This window comes from Uranotaenia lowii, chromosome 3, assembly GCF_029784155.1.
Source record: "Uranotaenia lowii strain MFRU-FL chromosome 3, ASM2978415v1, whole genome shotgun sequence".
Taxonomy (NCBI): domain Eukaryota; kingdom Metazoa; phylum Arthropoda; class Insecta; order Diptera; family Culicidae; genus Uranotaenia; species Uranotaenia lowii.
This window is the reverse complement of record NC_073693.1, coordinates 242351769-242367182: the sequence shown is the minus strand read 5'-3', so window position 1 is coordinate 242367182 and position 15414 is coordinate 242351769. Positions and strand designations below refer to the sequence as shown.

Here is a 15414-nt window from a genome sequence, read left to right as displayed (position 1 = left end):
ATGATTGAGTGGGTTGGTCAATAGAAGGTACCTTATTTCGTTCAAAGGACTTTCAGTACACAATATGAATCATAGCAAAAATTCGCATCATCAAAAATTTATTCGAATATCTTATTTAACATTTATAAGAAAAATTCGAAAAAATCTTGAATTCCATTTGTAAATATCAGTACAGATATAAACAAAACAAATACCATGACAAGAAATTGACAGACATTTTTGACATGTCGCTTAGAATTCCCATATAGGTTCTTTAAAACACCTTCAAGTATCTTAATGGTGCGCTTTAGAATGTTACGCGAACGTTATCGACCTTCTTGAAAAACGTTTTTGACATGTCGCTTAGATTTCCCATATAGGTTCTTTTAAACACCTTCAAGTATCTTAATGGTGCGTTTTGGAATGTTACGCGAACGTTATGGACCTTCTTGAAAGAAGTTCCATTAAAAGCGCTTAGAAGTTCCGTTATCGATAGTTTAACCTTTCAAAGGGCGATGGAAGTTCCTGAGTAACTTTTACGCGACAAGAGTCACCTGAAGTTCCCGTAATACATTTTTTCAGCCAAATGTGAACTTCGGAGTTCGGAGTTAAGTAAAAACGCGACTTTTGGTTGCTTGGGTGGTTACTGGAAAAAATAAAAAAAAAACTCCGAGAACTGACAGAACCGAAAAAACAAAAATTTCTAACATGTTTAATAACAGCTTTTTAAAAGCTTTGGTGACCAACATTGATGACCAACAATTATATGTCTTGATGACGTTTCTAGGGTAGGGCCAAATAGCCTGATTTTGGCTTTATTAGAGTCCATCTGATGTTTTAGAATGCGCTTTAGCTTTTTATGAAGATTAATGCGATAGTCCAAACGATATTTTGCTGACCATAATAAAGCTAAAATTGTTACTTGGGTACTAACGAAACCTCGTTCTACAAAATAAAACAAAACACAGTATTTTGTTCATTGGTTTCTGAAACAAAAAATGACAAAATTTGGTGTCATATATGTGTTAATAATGTTGAACAATACACTGGAAAAATATAGATTTTTTTTGCAGATTTTTAGGTGAAGATTTTCCTTTAACAGTAAATAGGTTTCATAAAGAATCAATTCCATAATCTATTAATTAAATTCTCTAGTTCAGGTTTGATCTAAATTCACTATTCAAATTATTTATTTTGAATCTGCGTTGTAAATCAGAGTTAAAATATGAATTCACAAAGATCTGAACCTTACTTTCATATTTTGGATTGCCATTTGAAAGCATTAAATTTTTAATTTTATGAAAAATTATGTTAAAAAATTTCTAATTTGAATATAAAATAAATTTTACTCTTTTTTTCATATTCGGAAAACTATTATCAAAATATTGAAAATGCGTATCACCTCGAAAAACATAGTTCAAATTTGATATGAAATGTAAACCGAATTTGAACCAAGATTTCGAAGCAGCTTTTCGTTTCTAATTTCTTATGATTATTCGAATGGATTGATTTAAGGGCCTTCTGAATTATTCTACCGATAGAGGAAAAAGCAATGCCATCTGTCCCATTTTCAAACAAACTGATTGCTGCCAACAGATGGCAGTACAATAAAAAAGTCATATTTTTGGGTTGGTCGTATTGGAATTATGTAGTATATAGTTAACAAAATATAAGAATCTTGAAATGAAATTTTTAGAGATTATGGTCAAAGGCTTAGTTAATTAGATTATAAGCACTAAGATTCTATTATTCCAAATTAATAATTTAAAACATAAACACATAAGATGAGCTATCTTTTTTACCCTACATCACCTCACGGTAAAATGGCATATTATTAGTTTTTCGAGTAGGAACAAATGAAGTATGCATTTGCAAAATCGATAAAAAGCGTGCGATCATATGAGGAAATCCTCCAGATACAACTGAAAAAAAAAACAAGATTGGGCAAAACATTCAAATATCAAAAACATACTGAAAAATTGCACTATTTTTGATATTCAACGAACAATAATCGAGTAATTAGTATAAGTTTTTAAAGAAATAGTGCTTGATTTTTTAATAGGTATTTCTAAAATGTTCGGAAATCTCAAATACTTTTTTCTCGATTAGAGCCAACTGCTGGTTTCGCCCATATGAAATGTTACGCAAGTCGTTTTCATAGAGTTGTTTTTGACATTTCTCACGCACATTAACTGGCGTCTCACTGGCGTGTACGGACGAGAACGGGACAATTAACCTCCAAAAAATTCCAGTGCAAAAATCGAGCAGCCGACCGACGAACACGGTCGTTTTTGAGGTTAATGTTCCCAAAATGAAAAAGTGTTAGTGAAACGCCCTGAATTGCGACACGAATACTACTAGCGGCAAATAGGACTATTGACATGATGTTTGACAGCTCTACACGCTGGTGGCGACATCTCTCTGTAAAATAGTTTCATCCATCGATCCATTGAAAATCAACAATACTGAACTGTATAGAGTTGTTTTTGACATTTCTTACGCACACTTGCTGAGCGTGTACAGATGAGACGGGACAATTAACCTCCAAAACTCTCGGTACAAAAAACGGACAGCCGGTCGACAAACATGGTCGTTTTTGAGGTTGATTGTCCCTAAACTAAAAAGTGCTGGTGAAACAACCAGCATAATATCACCAACACTATCAGCGGCAAATAGGACTATACAGAATCCAAAATTCGAAAAACTTTATAATAAATGCACTTTTGGTTATGTTATGAGAATTATGAAATCAGAACCTCTGAAATGGGTTTGATTTGAATCGAAATTCGATATTCAGACCTGAATTTCGATGAAAAAGTGAAAAATTATGAAAAAGTGTAGCAGAATTTTGGACTTGGGTTAGGGTTTTGAGGTTTTGGCAGTTTTTAGTCTAGATTGTTACTGTTGATTAACCTTACTGTATTATCATAATTTGGTTCGTTCTAAATTTAAAATTTCTCGCTTGCTGTTTTGGATCCTCATGGGGGGGTTTAACCCCCAAACCCCCCCCCCCCCCCCCCCCCTTCTTCCCCGTTCCTACGGCGATGTGTAGGTATATAGCTAAATAACATTTAACGAATTTTATACTTCCCTTAAAAATTTGTATTCTAAATATGAACCCGAACTTTTTAGATGAGAGCTGAACATGTAACCTTTGAACCATAGTCAACGCTTGGTGTGTAAGATTCAAAACATCAACTAAAATTAAAATTTAGGATTATCCTTTTAGTAGGCAGAATAAAACAAATTGTAAATACCGTAATCCGGGGTAATATTGATCACTTTTTTCAATATTTTTCGAATATTTTTCCTGTTAAGGGGAATGTGGCATGTTTCATATTTTTAAAACCAGTACTGGACTCTTATGAACGTAAAACATGGTTGCAGAAATTTATTTGACAACTTTAAATTTGATTTAAAAATCGATTTCGTCGCTGTTAAGAATTTGATGACTTGGGGTAAAATTAATCAGTCTCTATATTGACGGTTTTAACGAGTTTTCTTGATCATAAAGGATACAAACACCTTCATCCTTGCTTACAAGCTCCATTGGTCCATTTTACCTAGCTTTTTAACGTTTTCTTTTAAAAACATTTATAATCGAAAAAAAAAACAATGATACTGCATACATCTAGGGGCAAAAATTATAATAATTGCTTAATAGATTTAGTTTCAAAATACAACTGAAATTTTACCTTCACAAATTTCCCTAGGCCCTCCCACAATTTCCATTTTTATTTTTTCTCCAAAGTTATTCATTTGATAGGATTCCAATCCATTTGTTCAAAATGGGCTTACTCTCGGAAAATGTCCTTACTTTTCAAATATCAAAAAATAATCATTAAATGACTTGAAAATAGCACTAAAACCACTGACCACACTGACATGACACTTAGAACAAAAATTCAACCATTATCTGTATATTTTTTTGTTGTAAGATTTTGCAGGTTCGCAATACCGACGGCAGGTGGAGAACCTGAAAAATTTGACAAAAAATGCCCTGTAGGAAGAACGGTCCTATTGAGCCCGATTTTTTCGCAGAAATTGCGCGTTTTATTTTTAAAGTTGGGTGGCATTTCCTAACTGGGATAGCATTTCTTCAAATCGATCGATGCGCACTCTGGAATCGACATTGCGTACTGTTGGAAAAATTATCCAGAGAACGAAATCGAGTGTCCAGTCAGTATGGTCAGTGCTATAATTGTACATATACAAAGGAAAAAAGTTATTCTTTCACATTCAACAACCCGTTTGCTTCTAAATGTTTTTTGGAATCATCAGGAGAGCTGTTTCTTTGCAAGCTTTGGAAAAAATAGATATTTTAATATCTAGAAATTACACTTTTACTAACAGAAACAATTTAAATACAAACCAAATTTCATCTATTTGATACTCAATTAATAGGCTTTAAAACGTAGAAAATAGTTTTCAAAAATTCAAGCTATAGACTAAGTTATTGATGATAATGTGTAAAAATTTATTGATGGTCAAAGTTACCCCCAGGATCAAAGTTACTCCGTTTTATGGTATTTGCAATTCCTAAAATGGTGCATAAAAAAGTTTCACTCCTAACCTGGCGGCAATAGAAATTGATCATGATTAAAACATTGTTTGGATCTGTTGTTAATTAAAAAAAATCCCTAACTTTTTTCAGTAAATCAAGAAAGAATTCTATATTAGCTGATAATTTTTTCCGACAAAAATCAATAATCAAGATTGTGGAGAACAGTTTCTGATCAGAGTGTCGCGATTTTACTATTCTTACGAATCTCAATTCAGGGATTCACTCAGATTCGTCCGTCGCTCTAAAGAATTGATCAATAACTGACTTTGCTTTGTTTTTTATTCTAGTGCTGCCAAAATAACAAACGTTGCTATAGAAATCAATTTTATTTTATTTATCTCCAGTGTTGCCGAATACATATATTCTATAATTTTATTTTTTTTTTAAATTTGATTGATGTTCTGATATACTTTATCTCATCTTTACATTTCTTCTCACCTCTATTCTCAATTGAAACTTTTATTTACCGCCTCTTGTTTTCTCTAAACCAAAATTATATTTTACCAATAACCTTCATCTTATTTCTACATCCCATTCCTAGCACCGAATTTTCAAGTCTATAAAATTTTATTAATAAACTATTAGCAGCAGCAGTCTTAAAAATCTGCGCTTCCAGAGCCAATCCGTCTTTTCCACCGGAAGGAAAAGGGCCAAAATCTGTGCTCCTAAATCATTTCCGTCTTTTCCACCGGAAGGCCGAATCAAAACAAACAATCAGCAGCAACAGTCTTAAAATTGGCGCTTACTAAGCCAATTCATCTTTTTTTCCATGTGAAGGCAAAATCAAAACAAACCATCAGCAGCAACAGTCTTAAACATATGTGCTTCCTAAGCCAATCCGTTTGTTTCCACCGGATTGCCAAATCAAAACAAGCAATCAGCTGCAACAATCTTAAAAATCTGTGCTTACTAAGCCAATCCATCTTTTTCCATCAGAAGGTCTAATCATGACAAACAATCAGCTGCATCAGTCTTAAAAATCTGTGCTTCATAAATCATTTCCGTCTTTTTCCACTGGAAGGCCAAATCAAAACAAACAATCAGTAGCAACAGTCTTTAAAATCCGTGCTTCCTAACCCATTTCCGTCTTTTTCCACCGGAAGGCCAAACCAATACAAACAATCAGCTGCAAAAGTCTTAAAAGTCTGGGCATCCTAAGCCAATTCGTCATTTTCTACCGGGAGGCCTAATCAAAACAAATAATCAGCTGAAAAAGTCTTCAAAATCTGCGCTTCCAAAGCAGATCCGGCTTTTTTCCACCGAAAGGGCAAATCAAAACAAACAATTGGCTGCAACATTCTTGAAAATCTGCGCTTCCTGAGCCAATTCCACCTTTTTTCACTGGAAAGCCAAATCAAAACAAACAATCAGCTGCAAAAGCTCTCAAAAACTGTGCTTCATGAGCCAATCAGTCTCAGCCAATCAAGGAGCTGAAACAGACACATTTTTCTCGTAGCAGCAGCTTTTAACACCTGCGCTTCCTTGCCAATCCGTTTTTCTATCGGAGGCAGAGTCAGAAACAATTTTTTTTGTAGCAGAAGCCTTATAAATCTGCGCTTCCCAAGCCAATGCCGTCTTTTTGCACTCGAAGGCTAAATAAAAAAAACAATCAGCAGATGCTGCCACAAAAATCTGCGACCTGAGCCATTCCGTATGTTCTGGCATCACTGAGCCCTGCCGGCCGCAAATGCAGAAAGGAGAGGTAAAAGAAAAGTAGTTGACAGATGTTTATGACGAGATAGGAAGTGAACAGTAAAAAGGAGGAAATTAGAAAAGTCTTGGCGAGGAGTAAAACGTGTTTATTAAAACTGCTAGTTAGTTTAGTGATAACCCACCAAAAGAAGTGAGTTTTTCCTTGATTTCTATATTATATTGTCGTGATTTCTAATTTCAATCTTTCACTAAACAGTTCGTTCGGAGATCAGCCGTCTGTGTTGCTATTGCGTTTCAGATTAACAACATAGAGCTGGATCTTGCAAGGTATTATTATAGGTTAGACCTATGAGAATCACATAGAAACTTAAAACAATTATTAGTTTTCAGATAAGTAGATTTGAGCAGGAAGTGGAAAGTAGATTGTTTGATTGGTTGAGGCGGATACAAAATGTAAGTGTATCAAATGGTTATAAAAAACAAAAAATTATAATAATACAATTTTTCAGCTTTGAGCTGCACACATCAGCACTGCTACAAAGAACCACTCATTCCTTTCCGAACACCGTATATTTTCACCGGAAGGCCAAATCATAACTAACAATCAACAGCAGCAGCCTAAAAATCTGCGCTCATTGAGTCAACCTTTCATTTTCCACCGGAAAGCCAAATCAAAACATACAATCTGCATTAACAGCCTTTAAAAATCTGCGTTCCCTGTGCCAATCCGTGTTTCTACAGAAGGCAGAATCAGAAACAATTTATATCGCAGCAGCAGCCTTAAAAATCTGTGCTTCCTAAGCCAATCAGTCTATTTCAGAAGGCGTCATTTTTTAAGTCTGCTGCTACAGAAACAATTTTTCTGTAGCAGCAGACTTAAAAAATGACGCTCCTTGTGCCAATCTGTCTTTCTACCGAAGCAGAATCAAAAACCATTTTAATTATCTGTGCTTCATAATCTGGGCTTCCAAAGACAATCCGTCATTTTCCACCAGAAGGCCAAATCATAGCACTCAGCAGCAGCAGTTTTAAAAATCTGCGCTTCCTAGGCCAATGCATTATTTTTCGACTAGAAGGACTAATAAAAAAAACAACGGAAGCTGCCAAAAAAATCTGCGCTTTTTAAGCCAATGCGTATTTTTCCACCGGAAGGCAAATCATAGCAAATCATCAAGCTTTAAAAATCTACGCTCCCTGAGCTATTCCTTCATTTTCAACCGAAAGGCCAAACTAAAACAAACAAGCAGCAGCCACAGCCTAAAAATCTGCGCTTCCTAAGCCAATCAGTCTTTTTCATGGGGACCGAATCAGAAACATTTTTATTGTAGCAGCAGCTTTAAAAATCTGAGTTCCCTGTGCCAGTTCGTGTTTCTACTGGAGGCAGAATCAGAAACTTTTTTTTTCGTAGCAGCAACCTTACAAATCTGTGCTTCCTAAGCCAATCCGTTTTTTTCATCGCAAGGCCAAATCAAGACAATCAATCAGCTGCATCAGTCTTCAAAATCTGCGCTTTCTAAGCCAATCCATTTTTTTTCCCCCGAAAGGCCAAATCAAAACAAACAATCAGCAGCAACAGCCTTAACAAACCGTACTTCCTCAGCCAATCATTTTTTTTTTCAGGGGACAGGGGGGTGGGTGGTGCCAATCAGGAACATTTTTTTTTCGCGTAGCAACAGCCTTAAAAATCTGCGCTCCCTGTGCCAATCCGTTTTTTTTTTCACCAGCCAAATCAGAACAAACAATCAGCTGCATCAGCTTTAAAAGTCTGTGCTTCCTAAGCCAATGCCGTATTTTTCAACCGAAAGGCCAAATAAAAAAAAACAGTACAGGCTGCCTTAAAAACCTGCGCTTACTAAGCCAATCCGTCTTTTTCCACCGGAAGGTAAAATCATAACAAATAATCAAAAGCAGCAGCTTAAAAAATCTGCGCTTCCTGAACCAATCCTTCATTTTCCATCGGAATGTAAAATCAAAACTAAAAATCAGCAGCAACAGCCTGAAAAATCTGCACATCTGCTCTCAAGAAAAGATGTTTTGTTTGTTTAGCCCTCGAGCTGGAAATAAAAAAAAATAATTTAAAAACGCTTAAATGTCAAATTGGTCTGATTAAATCACCGAGCAGTGAGCAGGTATCAAAATTTATTTCCTTAGAAGGATCATTATAGAAACTTATTTTTAAGTCTTTAAGAAAGCACCAAACTGAGCATGCCTTTTCCTTAAAATTAAAGTTTAGTTAATTTTTTTGGTTCCGGCACGAGTTTTTTCCTATACGATTGCAACTCTTTTCAAAAAGTGTTCACTTAACACAATTATAAGCTATTTCTATTTAGATCATGGTTGTTTTGAAAGAAAACTAGAGATAGAGATAGATCAAAATTCATGGATCGATTGTTACACTAGCTTCTAAATGCGTGGTTTTGCTGTTACTGATGCTTTGAGAGCTAGCTCTCCGAAAAGAAAATAAAGGAAACGAACCTTAAGAATCGGTACCAACTTATCAATAAAAGGCATGGTTTTCAGCCTGTTAATAATTAATTAATTGTTAATAAAATGTTCATACACAATTTTCAGCTTTATTCCAGCTGTTGATTTTAATTGGAATAATTGATTTATTTGAAATCAGATAAATCGTCTTTTTTTGCTCAAAGCTTTGATACTCTTATTTCATAGGATCTGAAAAAACTCTGGTAAGGAGCCTGGAAACTGGAACTTTCAAGAAACAGAGCAAAGCAGACAATTTAAATTATATTCAAATTCAACTGCATGTTTTAATTGAACATTTCCTTTCCCAAGTCTTTTTCCTTATTGCCGAGGACACTAGTAAAATGAACCCATCTACTATTTTTAGTAAATGCACCTTCCATCAAACAAATACTGATAAAAAAATATGACCATCCTTGGAAAAGTTCGGAAAAGAATGTGAAAAAAATTATGAATAGTTTTTGAACAAACTCAATTCGCGTAGATGTTTCAAAACAGGAGTCTTAAAGATTGTAAACACTTCATAAGAAATCATATCACCAAAGGTGCATAGAAGTTCCAAAATGAATCCGTATGGAACTTGGAAGTTGAATAACGGTTCTTTGAAATGTACATCAACCTCCAGTTTGATAAAGACTCATAAAACGCACAAACGTTCCTGACCCACTTGTTTCGAACTTTTAAATTTCAAAACTAGTGGTTCAAAACAAATGGTTTTATAGAGCTCGGAATAAGTTCAAAGAGGAGGTTTTCAGTTCTCTCGAGTACCCTTTTTTTTCAGATAAATGTTAACTTTGAATTCTACTGTTTAGCTTCTTTTTTGCCTTTTGGTTACTAGCGCATAAAATAAAATCAATAACAAATTTTTATAAACTCTTAACTCTGCTAACAGGCAAAATGTATTTCAAATCATTGATGTATCTAAAATAATTCAAATAAAAAAAGATCGCCCAAAATATTCCATTTTAAGAGGTCCTCCACCATTACCCAAGGCAACAAAAATAATATTTTTCTGAGGTGCAAAGAATTGATTCGTTTGTTTTGAATAATTTGAGGACGCAGTTTCGAATTATGCATTTAATTTTAATCTATCAGCTCCAGCTAACTTATGAAGCAAAGTTCAACTGAAAATAGTGCACTATGAAAATAGTTAAAAATTTGTTTAATAAATTTGTGCACTTTTTTGGCAAAACTGCAGAACAATAAAAAAAATTTATTTCTGAAAGGTATGAGAATTTTGACGGAAATTTAAGGAAGACTTAAACCAAATGATCTTCGATATTTTAAAATCCACAAGTCAAATCGTTTTGCAGTTTTAAACAAAATTGATGATTGATTTAAATTTTCAATTTCGAAAACTCATACACATTCTATTATGATGTCAGGAAAAGTTGCAATCTTATATATCCAAATTTCTATAAATTGTAAAATTTAAATTTTCTAGAGCGTTGTATTTCTGAAACTAAAATATTTAGGCAAGTTTTGAGCAAGGTTGCCGAAATCACAGAAAAAATTTGAAACTTCACAAAATTTTGAGCAAATTTTCTACATAGAATCTGTGTCACAGAACACAGAATTTTGAAATTTTGGCAGATTTCACAGATTTTTTGAATTTTGAAAGGATTTCCAAAATTATTATATTTTTAGCCAATATAAGGTTTTGATTTTTTACTTTGATTTAGAAAAGTATGATAAGATTGGTTATGTTGATTGATTTTTCCAAACTAAAATGTAAAAAAAAACCTAATTTATCATGAATTTTCAATGAAATTCAAAGAAATAGCATCACAGAAATCCATAACAGAATTTTTGGGTAAAATCACAGAAATCACAATTCTTTTTTCTCTAAAAAAAACAAAAAAAAAATCGGCCACCTTTGTTTTGAGTCCTCGATTGAATGGAGATATTAATAGATTCAAAATCAGTTTTTAGTTATAACTTCGGATCTAAGATTATCAGTTATCAAATATCGTTTTCACTCAAAGCACATCTCAAAAATTTCCATCAGAGATGTGATAGACAAAATCTAATGAATGATTTGAATTGATTCAGGACGTCAAAATCTATCAGTTATTCAAACATAGATACCAAAAATGCTGTCCCCAAGTGTTTTCGACAAATTTCAAGATTAATCTATATAAATTTTATCATGTTTGACCAATTTTACAATATTCTTCTTACTACAAGTTGTGATCCATATCAGATGTTAAACTAAGTGCTATCGCAAAGCAACGACATGATTTACGATTTTCGGCCATTTTGATTCTTTAAAGGGAATTTATTTAAGACCCACACCACCACCTCCATTGCTAGTCCTGAAAGTTCTCTAGTAGTTTAGAAGTGAAAAACCGCCGGCAGTCGTATAAAACGGAACGATGGATCGATAAATCGCTTTCCTTGCCGTCGTCATCGTTCTGTTCATTTCGAAGGATGGATGGCTGCACTGCTGCACAAATTATAGCAAGGTAGTAATCATTTGAAGGTTATGTTGCTCTAAAACACGAGGGTAGAAAAGTAGCTACCGAGAAGGTACTAATTCTTCCGGGTTTTCGTTTTGCAGTTTGTGGGAAGAAGAAGGTATTTGGAAGCGCATTCGGCGACAGCGTGTCTGAAGATCAATTTGATAGATTTGAGCAACGGCTTTTATCACTGTCGAATAAAAGTCTTCTGAAAAAAGTCTAAGAATGTAAGAGTGTTTAAAAAAAACAGTCAACAGTCAGAAAATATATGATTTCAAAACTCTCAAAACGTAATACAAAGCTAGTGAAATTGCCAAGCTGTTCTTTAACTTTTTCGATCATTCTTTTCCGCCCCGAAAGCCTTTCCACATTACAGGGAAACTCGAATTCCAATTACCTTCCAGGTGCAAACTTGCGCCGGAAAAAGTTGCCCTCTGATGCATTGGAACAGCCTCCAGGTTTTCATTTTATTTTTTTCATATATATTTTTTATGGGCGATAGAGTGCTCCAGTGAAATGTTTCGGGAAATCTCCCGGCAAATATCCCGTCTAGGAATACTTCAGCCCGGCAGCCGAAATTCGAAACGACATGTTGTGACACCATAACATTATTTTTGCTCCTGCCGACTCCTGCAATGCTATTTTGATCCCGATTGCATCCTGGGACCGGAAAAATATAGGCACATCGGAACGGAACAACCAACTTTTACCGGCATTGGCGCGGCAACGACACGTGGCATTGAAAGCGAGATGGAGGTGGATGAGAGTTCGCAAACACATTTCCAGGTGTTACTTTAGCCGTTGGAAGTCATCCAAAATTCGATTTTAAAGTTTTTGAAAATGGTTCCTTGAATGAGATACTCGTGGCAGAACAACTTAGGGTATACGTTATTCAAAATTTGAGAAAAAATATTTTTATGGTTTTCCAGACTCCGTTCGATTTGGGCGACATTCGATTTTGGCAACATCCAAAAAGAAGATTTTTTTCTTATTTTTAATTTTCATTTTAAATTAATCTAAATTAATGTAGAACGTAATATTAGCATGATTTTTTTTTTAAATTTGGCCTAATTATATAAGTTTTAAACAGTGGAAACATGATTTTTTCCATGTTTTACTGCTTAAAACTAATATGTATAAATAAGCCAAATACAAAACAAAATTAAGCTAATATTATGTTTTACATCAATTTTGATTAATTTGAAATAAAAATAAAAAAAGTGACATAAAAACCCGTTCGATGTTGGCAACATTAGATTTTGGCAACATAAAAGAAACGGGCGTGTTGCCAAAAACGGACGAGGTCTGTATTGTTTCTTGATTTTTTATAAATAAGATAATTGTATTTTTTTATGAACATCCTAAATCCAAACTAATAAAACACGTTATTAACCCTCAACTTCATGGACGAATAATCCGTTGAGATTTTTTTGTAAACGGAAATGAGGCATTGCAATGGGAGGGGGGTTAGGTGTTTAAGCCCCCTCCCATGGAGGATTTTTCCAAGAAATGAAAAGGTGTTTCAAAATTATTGTAAGCAGACATGTCGAAAAATTATTCCACCTCCAGCGGCATTTAGTACTATAATACTCCAGACCTGAGATATTCATTCAAAGATAGTCTATGAAGTCACGAATTGAAACGAATTTTTAATTCTCAATTTCAATTTGCATTTTAATAAACCTTTTGTATGAATACTCAAATCTGTGTTTCATTAAACCTACCTCGTCTTAAAAATTGGCGTTTATTTAGAAATGTATCTAAGCAAGTTCATTCATAAATTTATCACCGATTTCTTAGAAAAAAAAATCGTTTATTTCATTACAAATAGTTAATGCTGATATGAAATATTCTTCACGAAAACAATTTCAGCCTCAATTTTATTTCGTGTTTCTTGTTTTTCTAAATCCTAAACTCCAAATTCAAAAGGATTTTTGATAAATTACACAAGGTCACAAAATTTAAAGTTTTTTGAGGTGAAATGAATTCAAGTGTTAATTTTGAATTATTTTTGTGCTCTGAAATTTTTTTTAAATACGTTGAAAATTATTTAAGAAAATTCTGCATTCATCCTGATAAAATTTTTGGAAAAATATTTGAAATAAAGGTTCTAATCAACTTTCTCGAAGACCGCACGTAATTTTGACTGCGGAAAAAGTTATAGAAGTTTTATATTTGTTTAATTTTCCCAATTTTGTAAAATAATAGATTTTTGACGGATTTTCAAAGAAGTATTAACTACATTATATTTCAGAAATTTTGGAAAAAAAAATCAAATCGTTTAGCATATTTCAAGAAATCTGTTGAATGAAGTTAAACTTTTGTTTTTAGATAATTTCTTGAGTCGTGTTAGAAAAAGTTGTCTTTCTTAATTTAAAAAAAAACTATAGAATCAATTTTCGAAATCAATATTTATGAACATCACCATCTAAATATTTTTCCTTAATAATTCCTTTATTAAATAAAGTATAATAAACAAATTCAGAATCAGTTTTTATCTTTCATGTGGATTTGTCAGCTCATCAGCTATCAATGATTGATTTTACTCAAAACTGATTCTATTTTAAACTTTTAAACTCCAAGGTGATAGACAAAATATTACAAAAGGTTGGAGGTCAGGACACCAATATCTACTAAATCAATCATTAAAACATAGGCATAAAAATGCAGTCTCTTGAGTTATCAATTAAATTCTTTAAATAAGTTTTTGAAATGGTCAAACGTTATTTTTAAGAAAATCATAGATGTTAAAAATTTATCTTTTCAATCTTCATATTATATATAAATTTATGAAGAGTTGAATCACAGTGATTTTGTTTTTTAATTTAATTCATCGACCCGACCTGTGCACGTTACGTTCTTGGAACATTTCAAAATTATGACATAATAGGCGGATTCAAAGTTAGAAGAAGAAAATAGATATTGAAATTGAGCGAGTAAAATTTTATTAGAAGCATTTTAATCACATGTTCTCAATTAGTCCCGAGCAGACTTTGATGCCTGAATCGATAGCAAACAGTAACCAAAATGAGCTATCAATGCCAAAATGATAGCATTATTTAGTATCGCATTTTTCCCGATAGCAAAATTTGGTTTCATTGAAGCATTACTATGTCGTAATGTGATACCGAATCAATACCTGAATAAGGCATTGAGACCAAAATGATAGCTCTATTTGGTTTTGGTTTTTCCATGATAACAAAACGAGGCAAAATTAAGGTATCATTTATTACGATAGAGCAGAAAAGTAAGATCATATGATAGCATGATTTGGTATTCCATTTTTTGTGATGAAAAATCAGATTTATTTAAGTGTTCGAAATTAAATCGAACTGGACACAAACAGCAAATGTTTTCGTTATGGGCATAGTGCGCACATATTAAGTGGTGATGTTTCATTGATTGCAAAAATAGGCATCATTAAGGTATCATTATTTTGAGAAAATGGTATTGAAATCTGAAATCTGTTACGGAATTCCATACGGCGCATAACGAAATTCAATGAATTGAGTCGTTACTAGCATAATGTGGGCATTATTTTGTGTTGATTTCTTTGTTTAGTACAACTATAGGCATCATTAAGGTGTCATTATTTTTTCAGCACGAGTCGTAGATTTATTCTGCTTGCGAGTATGATAATTACGAGTGATTATAAAATCGAGTTTGGCAAATATACTTACTTAGTATTGAGAAACGTACATTTCAGCACTTTTAGCACTCATTGTGTGCATTTTTGTAAAATTTTCGATCAAAGGTCTTAAAATTTATCAAGAGGAGCTTTGCAATAAATGAATTAAAACGTTTTAAATTTTCTTATATATTTTGACACATGACTCAAAAACAAAAGGAATAAAAATTATTCAATTTTGAATAACCAGTAAAAAAACATACCTTATTACTTTCATACGAACGCTGTTGAAGTGCTGAGGAAGAGGGCTTTCTGCCAAAACCAAACAAATCATGCGATAATAATCATGCATTCAAATGACTCATTCATAATAAGTAGAAATAACTGCTTCAAATTGTAAACTTTTTTGTATGACTATGACAACTTATACCAGTTCATAAAAGTCTTACTTACTGTTATAATATTTTTGTCACGATTCTGGCATTTTAAATAACAACTTCAAGTCCAAGGCCTACAAAATGTAATATGATGGAAGCCATTCAAAATGTAGATGGTAATTAAATTTGTTTTCAATCATATAAAACTTTGAAATCACTCACATGTCCCACAATACCCAGAAACATCACGCAAGTAAACTAGGTGATATTTTC

At 33.2% G+C, this 15414-nt stretch overlaps 1 protein-coding gene and 1 long non-coding RNA gene across 2 annotated transcripts in view; one reads left to right on the top strand and one right to left on the bottom strand.

Moving 5' to 3' along the window:
* The window catches only part of LOC129750886 (neuropeptide SIFamide receptor-like), a 430127-nt gene that overhangs the window by 354335 nt on the left and 60378 nt on the right, over positions 1-15414 (bottom strand). The gene's annotated exons all lie outside the window — the stretch shown is intronic.
* LOC129750890 (uncharacterized) lies at positions 6245-7016 on the top strand. Its single transcript, XR_008738521.1, has 4 exons — positions 6245-6386; positions 6453-6523; positions 6580-6649; positions 6706-7016. It is a non-coding gene; the product is annotated as an uncharacterized LOC129750890 (long non-coding RNA).